General features: G+C 39.7%; 1 long non-coding RNA gene across 1 annotated transcript; it reads right to left on the bottom strand.

Annotated features, from left to right (window-relative positions):
• Nucleotides 1-320: 320 nt before the first annotated feature.
• Nucleotides 321-6,169, bottom strand: LOC133207157 (uncharacterized). The gene is made up of 3 exons (XR_009723957.1): nucleotides 6,066-6,169; nucleotides 2,111-2,243; nucleotides 321-991 (listed from the first exon to the last, which is right to left on the bottom strand). It is a non-coding gene; the product is annotated as an uncharacterized LOC133207157 (long non-coding RNA).
• Nucleotides 6,170-12,606: the final 6,437 nt, after the last annotated feature.

Genomic DNA, 12,606 nt, shown 5'->3' with positions numbered 1-12,606 from the left:
ACTTCTGGTGGGTGACAAAACAGCACTGTGACAGAGAATAGGGGGATAAAGGAATGATTAAACAGATTAGGTCAAAAGTAAGTGCCACATGTGAAAGGAAGTGAATGTGGGTGTTATAGCCAGAGTCTCAGAGGTGTAGGTGATCTTTTCCTTCCTGATACTCTCTATTCTTATACTTCTTGCTTCCCATTCTGGCGGCTGGTTTTGAGCAGACTTGTAAAATAAGGTAAGGTCAAGTAAAGTAAAGTAAAATAAAGTAAAAAAGTAAAGTAAGTTAAAGTAGTGAGTTACCTCTGAGGCTGATTAAACACTGCAATAATCCCTGATTCTTTGTTTTCATAAGTCAGTCACACATTACCATGAGCAATGAGAACTTTCTTGCCCCTCCTCATTGATATTCCCTAAAGGCTCTGTAAGTATGTGTGGGCTGTGTCTTCATAGCCATAACTATATTCCGCCAGCCTTCACTGACAATGTTATTGACAAATGTCTTTGTGACATCATAGCTACCTAAATTAATAGCAGCAAATGTGTCAATTAATCTAAGAATACAGAGAATAACCCCTCTTCCTTTTCAAATGATACTAAGACAAAGACAGGCAGAGTCATTTATCAGCCATTTCTCCTTAATTTGACACATCTTCAGTGAGAAATGCTTGGTTGATTAAAAAGGACAGTCATTCATATTAACTATGGGAGATAAGACTATCAACACTCAGTTGAACATTTAAAGCTTTAGGAAGCAGCTCCGTAAAAGGGATTTCTAAAGGAGTTTCTGTCACAGATGGCTCTATAAAGTGAGGTTGCCTGACTTTTCTCTTACAAGATATCAAAATCCTCCTTTACTCCAAGACCCACTGGTTCAAGATGAGGAGGTGAGCCCTGCTGGTCCTTCAGCACAGAGCAGAGAAGTCTGCAGATCCTCCCATCAGAAACAGTCATGTAGGACAGTGTTCAAGCAGAGGACTGTGTGCCCTTGAGATCTTTGCTTCTGCAGAGAAAGATAAGAGAACCACAGGTGGCAAACTGCATTAAAAGAACACAAAACCACTCATTTAAAAGTCAGAATTACATTTGCAAGTACAACCTCCATTCCATGACACATACATATGTTTTAAAATTAATTAAACAGAATCACATTGTCTCACTTCCAGAAAAATGAGAGTCACCTGGCATATAAAATCTAAGCCCTAGAAGTTCAGCAAGGTCAGAATTACCTGGAAGCATGACCTTATTATGGGAAACATGAGGTAAAGAACATGCAGTAAAGAAACTACCACCTACAGCTATTAAAAATACATGGAGTGTTGTCTCCCTTCAGAACATTGCCACTGATGTTTTTCAATTACAGTGATGTGAATTTTAATCAGATTGAAATATGGCTGCATAATTAGCTATAGGGACATTTGACTGACGTAGCAACATCAGCAGAGGAGGAAAATATCCAGCTATTATATCTATAATGCTATGATAATGAACAATTAGAAACAGCAATGTGTTATCTACGTTGTAATTGCTCTTTGTAGTGCTCAGAGAGGTTTGATGGGGGTTGTGGTTTTTGCTCATATTTTTACACAAAGCGCATTTACAGCAACAGAAAATGTTATGTTGGCTTTTGTGGGCTTTGGGTGAAGTCCTTCTTGGATAAAGGGAAAGAGAAGCAGAGAAACCAAGGTAGGAATTGCAGTATCTTCAGAATAGGAACAAATCAGAGACTCGTTGTGTGTCTGTCATTTAAATTCATTCTACTTTCTAGCCAACTCACACAGTTCTGAGACATGGCACGTGTGGAAGGTCCTGAATGTGCTGGGCTGTGCTGATATTTCTGTGTTACCACTATCTTCATCTTCTGTACCGCTATCTTTGGCAGGGATATTTATAAAATGAAACCAGTTCTTTACCCAAAACACTATGGAGGCAAGAGTCTGTAGAGTCATCAGCTGGCATTTGGAATAGTTCGAGCTGAAAGGGGCCCTTTAAGCTGCTGTTGAAGAAAGAATGGAGCTCACGCTAAGCTCTGTAATCTGTTGTAAGGTTATGGTAACCTTAAAGCAGAAGCAATCACTATGGATATACCAGATGATGAGATAAGAGGGAACAAATTGCTCACTGGAGAAGATAGTCCTATTATGTAGTTTATTGCCATGCCCAGTCCCAGCATAGGTCCTGTGAAACATGATTTCCAGAGGGAGTGGATGAGCTTGTGGTTTAACTCCTGTTGGGATAGCAGGTGTGCAGGCACTCTAGGAACGAAGAGACTGTTCAATTTGCTGCAACAAGAGCTGCCTGAACTCACTTGAAGGAAAAATGTTGACTTTCTATGAGCAGATTCAGGAGGTGAGGCTGATCCAGAGAACTTCCCTTAAGAAGTGTCTTGGGATGCTTCAGTTAAATATGTTGCCAATTTTGTTCATTCATACCTACCAATTCACACTATTTAGATTCTGGGTCTGCAAGCATACATTTTTCATATTTTCTTGTAATAATAGATAAATAATTTTTAGTAAAAATGAATAATACCATCAATTAATTGCCAGAATGAGCTATTGATTACCCTTTTCCTGTAGGATATGTTGAGCCCTTTTCTGTTAACCTATTAAACTTAATGTTGCAATTAAAGTTCCTTGAGTTGGAATTATCAATGTTTTAAAAATACCTCCTTATCTGTATCATGAAGAACTGTGAGTATCCAAACATCTCTGCGTTTATATTTTATCTACGCTGCTCTCAGGTCAATTCATTAGCTGACAGAAATCCATCCAGATAAAATATCGGCATCTATCTGTATACTTCGGGTCTGTTCAACCACCTCACTCTATTATCCCAATTTTTAAAGCTGGCCAGCTAAGTGTGTCATCTGTATTGCAGTGACACATCCTATAATCAGTAGAAAGTAAAACAAATCTCCCGTAACATAGCAGCTCAGTCATCCTGTGACAAGAAACAAAATGAATGTATGTACCATTTTTCTTTACTTGTTCGTGGTGGATAATTGCTTATTTGTAATTTCCCCATCACGTGTGTTAGGATGTGTTAAGTAGTAAGAGTAGGTATACTGAATTGATTACCTCTTTTAATTAAATGTTGGGATTTGGGTACCAGTATGATGAGTTTTTAATTTTATGATGTAGGAGGAGCAAAGTATCAATAATTGTTGGAATAATGAATTAACTAAATGCCTTTAATCTCAATAGAATGCTCATAGAGAAAAAAAGCAGAGTAGACTTATAATAACACCAGAGAAGAACATTTGTTGCAGTCAGGGTTGTCACAGGCCATTAGACCTTACTCAGTCAAAGTCATGTCTATATTGTATAATTAACAATCTTATCTACCGTAAGGTCTTAGCATTAAGGTTTGCCTTCTGCTTGGGCAAACAGTTCCACAAGAATGCTGCTCCTGCCTTAAAATACTGTGTTAAGCTCTGGGGCCCACAACACAGGAGTGATGTGGACCTGCTTGTGCAAGTGCAGATGAGGTCGAAGAGATGCCCTGAGGGCTGGAGCAGCTCTGCTCTGGAGCCAGGTTGAGAGAGCTGGGCTTGTTCAGCCTGGAGAAGAGAAGGCTCCTAAAAGGGAGACCTTAGAGCAGCTCCAGTGCTCAAAGGGGGCTGCCAAGAAATTTGGAGAGGGCTGTAGTGACAGAACAAGAGGGAACGGCTTTAAGCTGAGAAAGAGTAGATTTAAATTAGATATTGGGAAAAAAGTCTTCCCTGTGAGGATGCTGAAGCACTGGCACAGGGTGCCCAGAGAAGCTGTGGCTGCCCCATCCCTGGCAGTGTTCAAGGACAGCTTGGATGGGGCTTTGAGCAACCTGGTCTAGTGAAAGGTGTCCCTGCCTGTGGCAGGGGGTTGGAACTAGATGAGGTTTAACGTCCTTTCCAACCCAAACCATTCTATGATTCTATGATTTTATGAGTAACTTCATTATACTTGCTTTCTCCAGAGTGTTTATGTGTATCTCTGTGTGAAAACATTGATGCAAGTTGAATGGTTGGTTAAGATAAATTCTAGGACCCTTCTTCAGGTATCTCAAAATTTCTCATTTTACAAAAGGATCTATAAGAAGGAACTGTAGATCTGTATTCCATGATTTTTGCTTGCTTACTTATTCCAAAGTGGATAGTTTACAAACTGAGGACACAGCAGAGTTCAGGTTTGGGTTGCATTATGTGCTCAAACTTGTGACTCCGAACAAGTAGTCAGGCTTTTCTGTAGAGATTGTACAGAACAATGGAATTAAAGTCAACATCTCAGGTTTATAATGAATTCTTCATGAGGAATTACCTACCCACCCATGAACTGTCTGTGCCTTGAGACCACTTTCTGGAGAGAAATACCAGTTATAGGTCCTCTGTGATAATGTGAAGATCTGAGATGAAGGAAATGTTAACAGGGATTTTCACATGGGCAGTGTGAATATAAAAGCCTTTTGGTTAACTAGACATTTGGTATCTTTATAGGGCAGACTGTGACTCAAATGTAGCTGTGAGCACTCTTCAGGAGAGAAATTTTTGGCTTAGATTTTCCCCTCCTTTCACTATAAAGTGCAACAAAATCCTTCTGACAAATGATATTAGAATACCATTGCATCCAAGTCTTCATTAATGACCCCTTTCAGTACTGAGATTTGCTCACCATTCTTCCAAATATACTCAAAATATCAGTGACCTAATGCCTTATGGCTTTGAACTTGTTCCTGCCTGCCCTGGGGAAGGGGTTTAGTTAACAGAGAGTTGAGGATAAAGTTCTGAGGTCCTCCCTAGATGTGTCTGCATAATAGAAATGGGCCTAGCTGATACAAATGTGGAGGCAGGTTAGCTTTATTAGAAAATAATAGAAGGAAATAACACATAAAGAGAATTAGAAACACTTGATCACCATTAAGTATCAGCCATGATATTTCACAGACACAGTGATTGCTAATATATTGCTAAGTGCCATGTAATTTCAAATATCAGGTAAATAATTAATTCTATTGAAATTTCGATTGAAATTCCTGAATTACAGGTTACTTGAAAAGAAGATTATTAAAGCCGAACAGAATATAATAGGATCATACACTGTCATTGGTGACTCTTAATGGATGTGTGTGGACTCTCAGACATCTTATTAATAAATCCTTTATATGTTTTATTAATGATATTAAAATAGTCAGGATATTTTATTAATAATATTATTAATAGTACTACTCTAGACTCTCAGAAATTATGAGATACATTAAAAAGGGAATGTCTATTAATTGTGGGCAAAATATAATGACAGGTTTTTATTGTTGGATTTACAGGGTGTACGCATGTGGTCTCAAATAACTCATTAGTAAGTAGTATTCTTCCAGATAACCTTAATGAACACCTGATAGTGATATGTATTGTTAATTTGAATTCTGGTTTTGGTTATGTTTAATGGGCCTTCCTCTTAGTGCTCACAAAAACATTTGTAAATGTGTTATTGTTTATCCATTTAGTTAATAGCTGCTCTTTCTGTATATACTCATGTTTGTATGTGAATGTGGGCATTGATGAAAATGGAATATCTTACACTTGTTATCCTTTGCTGAAATTATAACCAAATTATGTGGAGCACAGAAAAACCCCTGTGTGATCTAAAGGACCAGCTGTACAGCACAAAGCTCCTGGCTTCACTGGAATTTGACTGGTGGTCAGATTTTGCCCTGGAAAGCTGTCAATTTTACCCAGAGTAAATGAAATCTAGAGTCAGGAAGATATTTGTGAAGAACAGTTTGAACTAATGAAATATATTCAGGAACCATTGGCTAAAAAAAAAAAAAGAGAAGTGATAATGAATCAGATTGACTGATTTTATCAGCTCTATTGAACAGGATCAATTTCAAAGGAGTGATAAAGTATCCCCACCCATGCAGGCAATCAAGGTATTGCTTATGCACTGACCCATTTGGAAATGCTGGAGTACTTACCGTAATTACAGGTGAGAATTTCCAAGACTTCTCTCAAATCTATTGCACTTCTGAAACCTTGCATAGTTCAAGGCTATAAAAACTGTCAACTCACCTTTGTGGGCAAGGGAGCCCAGATCAGCTCTTACCTGCTTTGTTTGGCTGAGCCATTTTAGGCGCTATTTAAGGCCACCAGAAAAAATGAGCTACACAGTCTAATCCACTGCAAAATAGCAAGACGATCAAAAGAGTCCACTGTCAGCCTTACTATACAGTAACCCCTTTCCAATATAGGTATCATGAATTAGGTCAGTTATGAGTTCGTTCTAAGGAATGGCACTGGTTAAAGTAATTTAAGACCTCATAGCAGCCTTCCACTGTCTGAAGGGTGCCTACAAAGATGCTGGGGAGGTACTCTTCATTAGGGACTGTGGTGATAGGACAAGGGATAATGGGTTAAAACTTAAACAGGGGAAGTTTAGATTGGATATAAGGAAGTTCTTTACTGTGAGGGTGGTGAGGCACTGGAATGGGTTGCCCAGGGAAGTTGTGAATGCTCCATCCCTGGCAGTGTTCAAGGCCAGCTTGGACAGAGCCTTGGGTGACATGGTTTAGTGTGAGGTGTCCCTGCCCATGGCAGGGCGGTTGGAACTGGGTGATCCATTCTGGGTAATGTGTGATCCATTCTGCTGATTTCTGAGCTTCTTTCTATTTAAAAAAGAAAACAAACCCTAAAGTCACCAAAACTGTGGTGACAAACAGCCTATGGGTTAGATTTATTGTTTTGAAAATCAGACTGAGCCAATAAATTGCTGGATTTGGGTCTGTGATCTGCTACACTCATACATTCCTGATCAAAGCACAGATAAAATACTTCCTAATCAGAATAGTCAGGTTTTGAAGTTACAGGTTTAAAAAGACATAAAGGAGATGCTCATTCAGGTGTAGCCTAAAGCTAGTATAAATGCTTTTCTATATATATATAATAAATGAAATTTTTAAATTCTTTAATTCTCCAGCTTGTCAGTCACTGCAAATCACGACCAATTCTTCACTCTGTCAGTCTACCTCCACAATACTGTGCTATAAATTTTGCTCAGGAATAGAAAATGCATTAACCTTTGTGACGTCTGGTGCTTTGTTGACTTAAAGAAATAAGGCCAAGCACAGTTTTACTGATGTCAAGAGACTGACAATGATGAGAAGAAGTTGCACAAACCTTTAAGACTTTAAAATCTATCAAATTTCTTTTTTTCTTTTCTTTTTCTTTTTTTTTTTTTTTCCCTATATACCTTATCTAGTAGTTCAATTGCCTCATGGATTTGACTCATCCCTTTTTCCAGCCAGGGAGACAGCTTCTTCTCATGTGTTTCAGCTCAAAAATCTTCTTTCCCTTCATTTATTCTTCTGCGCTTTTGAATTTGAATGTTTTCTGCATACATAACCTGTCTGCAGTTCTTGATCTCAGGCATAGGAGCCTACAATTCTCCATTCCCTAAAAAAAGGTGAGTACATTAAGGCATTCTTCAACCCTAACTGTTCTATGATTCTATGGTTCTTCATTCAATTATACCACTCTGCTGCAGCAGCTATACTTACAGTATGGATCCTGAAAACCAGCTGCAATTTCTCTTGCAAGATAACCCAAATCCAGCTGCTGGCCACAAGACTGATAAATCTCCATCATTCTGGGAGTCATGGTGTGATATTCTAGATAGCAATTGTTTTTCCTTTGAGCAATGTGTCCACATCTCATTTGTTTGTTTGGTTTGTTCCAAGTCACATTCAAAAGTCCACACCAGAATGTCTCACTGAAGAGCAATGATCATTCTGCTATGAGCAGTGAATAAAAGAAGATGGTCTTACGTTTATGAGTATTTGCATGAGTAATAGAGAAGGCTGCGTGGAGACCTCATAGCAGCCTTCCAGTATCTGAAGGGGGCATATAGGGACGCTGGGGTTGGACCCTTCATTAGGGACTGTAGTGGTAGGACAAGGGGTAATGGGTTAAAACTTAAACAGGGGAAGTTTAGATTGGATATAAGGAGGAAATTCTTTCCTGTTAGGGTGGTGAGGCACTGGAATGGGTTGGCCAGGGATGTTGTGAATGCTCCATCCCTGGCAGTGTTCAAGGCCAGGTTGGACGAGGCCTTGAGTGATATGGTTTAGAGCGAGGTGTCTCTGCCCATGGCAGGGGGGTTGGAACTTGATGATCTTAAGGTCCTTTCCAACCCTCACTATTCTAACATGTCTACTAACGCAATGAGGGAAGCTATCCACTAATAATGACAACAGAGGCAGCTTACCACTCTTACACTGGTTTGTGCATCAGTGTGATCATGCAGCCATTCATTCCCTAAGATCCCTTCCTGCCATCCTTTGCCTTGCCTGAAAAGCAAAAGTTGACTTTGTTAATTTACGATACTTATTTGCATGCTAAAACTGATTCTGCATGTTGTGCAGAGAATTCCAAGGTCATTATAGTCAGCTCATACTAGAATGGATAACTGTAAAACAGGATCTCTAGCTGTATATTCTCAATAGTACGTAATTTGTGCTGCAGCTCATTTGGGAGGAACCTGAATTGCTTAAATTTGAGAGCAGATGATGCATTTAGAAAATGTTATGCTTATGCAGCTTGTACAATATGAAATGTGGAACCCTTTTAATATGAGCATAGTTAATAGAGATCATATAGCTTGTCATCAAGTTGTCTTAAACAGAATGTAAGACATTTTTGAAAAACAATGAATTTAGAGAATGCATTCTTGCAGCCAAGTAATACTGTGTTGCCCTTGCTAGTAATAGATCACAGGCTTTGCACTGAGTTTGTAAGGCTGTGGGACTGAAGCTCATCAGGCTTAGTTTGTCTGAACTTGTCCTGATCTGACTATAGCTTTGTTCTAACTTGGTTTAATTGCATAGGGTACAGACAGGTAGTGCAAACTCCAACAACGTAAACAACTCAGTCATGAAGTTCAGATCAAGACCTGGACAAAACTGGACTGAAGGATAACAAAGAGAACAAGTATGCAACCTCCACAAAACTGCATTTCTGTATTAAATTTGCATGTAATACAAACTTGGCAGCCAATGAAGGAAAAGCAAGTTGTGAAAGAGTGCTAGCAAACAAAAACCCACCCCAAGCAAGTCCGAAGCAGGAAGAAGTCACTACCATTAGCATCATACTCCTCCCAGTGAGGAACCTGGGATTCTCTATGCCCTTCTACTCTCCTGTGACCAGACAGAAGCCATGAACTCCAGTTATTATTTGATATAGACTAATAATAACTTTTTGATTAGCCTGTTAAGATTTCAATTATAGTAACAATAAGTTCTTGTCTTTACATACAGATTGCTTTTCTCCTTTCTCATAATAGAATTTTTGAACTTATCACCTAATTATATACTCTTTCTTAAATTTCTGCATAACTTTATATGCAGAAAAATATAGCAGTTTATAGTCTTAGAATCATAGAATAATAGAATAGTTTGGGTTGAAAAGAACCTTAAGATCATCCAGTTCCAACCCCCCTGCCATGGACAGGGACGCCTTCCACTAAACCATGTCACACAAGGCTCTGTGCCTTGAACAGTGCAAGGGATGGAGCATTTACCACTTCCTTGGGCAACCCATTTCAGTGCCTCACCACCCTTACAGGAAAGAACTTCTTCCTTATATCTAACCTAAACTTCCTATTTTAGTTTGACCCCATTATCCCTTGTCCTATCGCTACAGCCTCTGATGAAGAGTCCCTCCCCAGCATCCTTATAGGCCCCCTTCAGATACTGGAAGTCTGCTCTGTGGTCTCCACGCAGCCTTCTCTTCTCCTGGCTGAACAGCCCCAACTTTATCAGCCTGTTTTTGTATGGGAGGTGCTCCAGTCCCCTGATCATCCCCATGGCCTCCTCTGGACTTGTTCCAACAGATCCATGTCCTTTTTATGTTGAGGACACCAGAACTGCACACAATACTCCAAGTGAGGTCTCACGAGAGCAGAATAAAGGGGCAGGATCACCTCCTTCGACCTGCTGGTCACGCTCTTTTTGATGCAGCCCAGGATACGGTTGGCTTTCTGGGCTGCAAGCACACACTGAAGCAGGCTCATGTTCATTTTCTTATTGACCAGCACCCCCAAGTCCTTCTCCTCAGGGCTGCTCTGAATCTCTTCTCTGCCCAGCCTGTAGCTGTGCCTGGGATTGCTCCGACCCAGGTGTAGGACCTTGCACTTGGCTTGGTTAAACTTCATGAGGCTGGCATTGGCCACCTCTCAAACGTGTCAAGATCCCTCTTGATGGCATCCCTTCCCCTCCTTAGTCTTTCACTCTCAACCCACAACACAACTCCACAAGCATTTCTATGCATTCAAATTGGTATTCAGAGGAAGAGATCTATAAAGTACCTCCACCTGAGCTATGTACCTTATGTCCTCTTTTGTCCTTACAGACAACAAAGTGAAATAAACTTTTTCTAAGTTCAAACAATCCAATCAGTTTTATTAGTCACAATGATATGATGAATCCCATACAAGTATTTCACTGAACACAGTCACAGACATCTGACAGCTTTCTGTCTGCTGTCTGGTTGGCCGTTGCCTCTGGCTTCCCCCAGCATTACCAGAAGTTACTAATATTGCGGTTTCATCTATCCTAAGTTTTCTGCCCATTTCTTCCTCCTGCCTGTAGGGTTATGTAGGTAAACATGTCACTCCAGTTTTGGCATGTAAGATGCTGGTTCAAAGTTGACCTCCAAGACTGCTCACACCACCAGCCATCCTAACGTAATCAGACTTTTATCCAGCTTTCTTGGCCGTGTAGTTCCTATGTGTATGCCAAGAGAATATAAAGTCAGGTTGAAAGTGTTAATGAAGGTGCATTCTGTGTTATTTCTTCTCAGTTTAAGCATATGCTCTAGCATGGGAAATGATTTTGCACCATCTCTGTTGCTGGCACTGAATTTCACTCTTTAGTTCTACTTTAAAGGAAAAGAAGGGGGAAAATCTTCAAACACAAACCATACACAGTTAGGAATGGGAGAGGTTTTCAGCCAGGAATATTTATTTTTAGCCCTGCATCTGTGCTGTATGATTCTCACACACATATACTTGAAGAGAATTATAATAAAAATGCCTCTATGTGGCTGATTGCTGTTGGCTCTCCCTGGGAACTGAGGGCACTCAGCCTCTTTGTGTAGTTGGAGCAGTCCAAGACACCCCAGGAATGGAGAGCTTTTAAATTTACAGTCTTCTATCGCAAATAAGCTCAGAAATTGTGTAGGGAGCTGGAAACAGATAGGCATGAAAAGAAAGGATATTACTGTGACTGACTGAATCAAGGCACAATGACAGCAGAACAGCAAGATCCTTGTTTGAGATGTGGTGTCTCAAGTGGGAGCAAAGAAGGGGAGAAATATGTAAGCAACATCAGTCCCAGACTTCCAGACATTATGTTTCCCATGGATTTGGATTCCACAGGCCTAGGGAGGCATTAACGTCTTCTCACAACAAAATAAATGAGGGCCTATATCTGGGGGAGACCTCCTGTGGAGATTTTGCCCCAGGTGTTATCACAAGCAAGATTATCATAGTGAAATGTAACAGCATAATTCTAAGGGAACTCAATGCTGCAAATGCAAGTGCAACCTTTCTAGGCTCAACAAGGATGCACTTTCAAGGGTACACCAGCACTCTTTGGAAAGGAAAATCAACAGCCATATACTCCGTATCGATCCCAGTAGTTGAAGGGCTATGCTGGAAACAATTATTCTCATTTGGATATTTGAAAATCATTCTTCAAAGCTTTTCCTTTGTAGTTATTGGTAGTGATACATATAATAAAACATTTACTTTACCAGATGAAGATAAACTCAATACCAGACTTTTTAAGCTCCCGAATTGGATTCTCAAAAGTTCCTGATAAATTTAGGTTCCTTTGGAAGGTTCTTAATAAGTCTTCCCCCTTGTCATAGTCACAGAAAAATAGCCCTTTAAAAGAATTGCAGAAAATCACTAGTCCATCTGACTGCCCCAAAGTGTGATCAGCTATTCTTATGTCATTCTGAGGGCTCTTCATTTAATTTATTCTAAAAATGGGCTGATGGTTGGGGTTGCAGAAGTGGCTACACCAAAGCTTCACTGTCCTTACTGACCTACTGTAGTGTCTAAATCTAGTTTTATTTCCTGGCTGCAGTTTCATCCCTTAATTTATGTTCTCTGTATCATGAATATCATGGCAATATGCAGGACTTCGAGGCTTTGAGGACAATTATGATGTTATCTGTCAGTCTGCTCTGCTCTAGACAATAAGATCACTATTTCCTCAATATTTTGTTATAGATCGTGACTTCTAGATTGCTAATAACTACTTTCCTCTCAGCAATCTCTAATTCACCCATACTTCTTTTGATGTTCAATAGTCATAACTGAAAACAAGGTTTTATTAGGGATCTTATCAGCAGCGAGTGCAGTGGAAGGGTTAACTCATGTACGTTATACATATAAACATATAGGCATTTCACTACACCATTCACATACATACAGCCAGTAGTGATCCACCGGAATAATATTTTTTTTCCTGGGTTACTGGTTACCTAAGCCATCTTCAATCTGTTTTTATTTTGTTGGTTAGACATATGTCCTCTAAGTGTTCTCATTGAATTCCATCAGAGTTTTGTTTTGCTTTGTTTTATTT

This window comes from Neopsephotus bourkii, unplaced genomic scaffold (assembly GCF_033783945.1).
Source record: "Neopsephotus bourkii isolate Nb327-2 ecotype Australia unplaced genomic scaffold, CSIRO-AGI_Nbou_v1 NB_1825, whole genome shotgun sequence".
Classification (NCBI taxonomy): Eukaryota; Metazoa; Chordata; class Aves; order Psittaciformes; family Psittacidae; genus Neopsephotus; species Neopsephotus bourkii.
Note: the sequence above shows the minus strand (reverse complement) of the source record. Positions and strands in the feature narration are given on the sequence as shown.